Below are 384 nucleotides of genomic sequence, written 5' to 3'. Positions count from 1 at the left end.
GAGGTAAGAGTCATCAACCACCTGACCAATCAGAGGTAAGAGTCATCAACCACCTGACCAATCAGAGGTAAGAGTCATCAACCACCTGACCAATCAGAGGTAAGAGTCATCAAGCACCTGACCAATCAGAGATAAGTCATCAACCACCTGACCAATCAGGTAAGAGTCATCAACCACCTGACCAATCAGAGGTAAGAGTCATCAAGCACCTGACCAATCAGGTAAGAGTCATCAACCACCTGACCAATCAGAGGTAAGAGTCATCAACCACCTGACCAATCAGAGTAAGAGTCATCAACCACCTGACCAATCAGGTAAGAGTCATCAACCACCTGACCAATCAGGTAAGAGTCATCAACCACCTGACCAATCAGAGGTAAGAGT

At 46.4% G+C, this 384-nt stretch overlaps 1 long non-coding RNA gene across 1 annotated transcript in view; it reads right to left on the bottom strand.

Annotated features, from left to right (window-relative positions):
• The window catches only part of LOC106512217 (uncharacterized), a 2,183-nt gene extending 1,805 nt beyond the window's left edge, over positions 1–378 (bottom strand). The window contains exon 1 of the long non-coding RNA XR_001309637.1: positions 148–378. This is a non-coding gene — a long non-coding RNA (uncharacterized LOC106512217). The remainder of the gene's footprint in view (positions 1–147) is intronic.
• Between the last annotated feature and the right edge of the window lie 6 nt (positions 379–384).

Source organism: Austrofundulus limnaeus, unplaced genomic scaffold (genome assembly GCF_001266775.1).
Source record: "Austrofundulus limnaeus strain Quisiro unplaced genomic scaffold, Austrofundulus_limnaeus-1.0 Scaffold4918, whole genome shotgun sequence".
In the NCBI taxonomy this organism is placed as follows: Eukaryota; Metazoa; Chordata; class Actinopteri; order Cyprinodontiformes; family Rivulidae; genus Austrofundulus; species Austrofundulus limnaeus.
The sequence above is the reverse complement of the archived record's forward strand: the minus strand, read 5'-3'. Positions and strand labels throughout refer to the sequence as shown.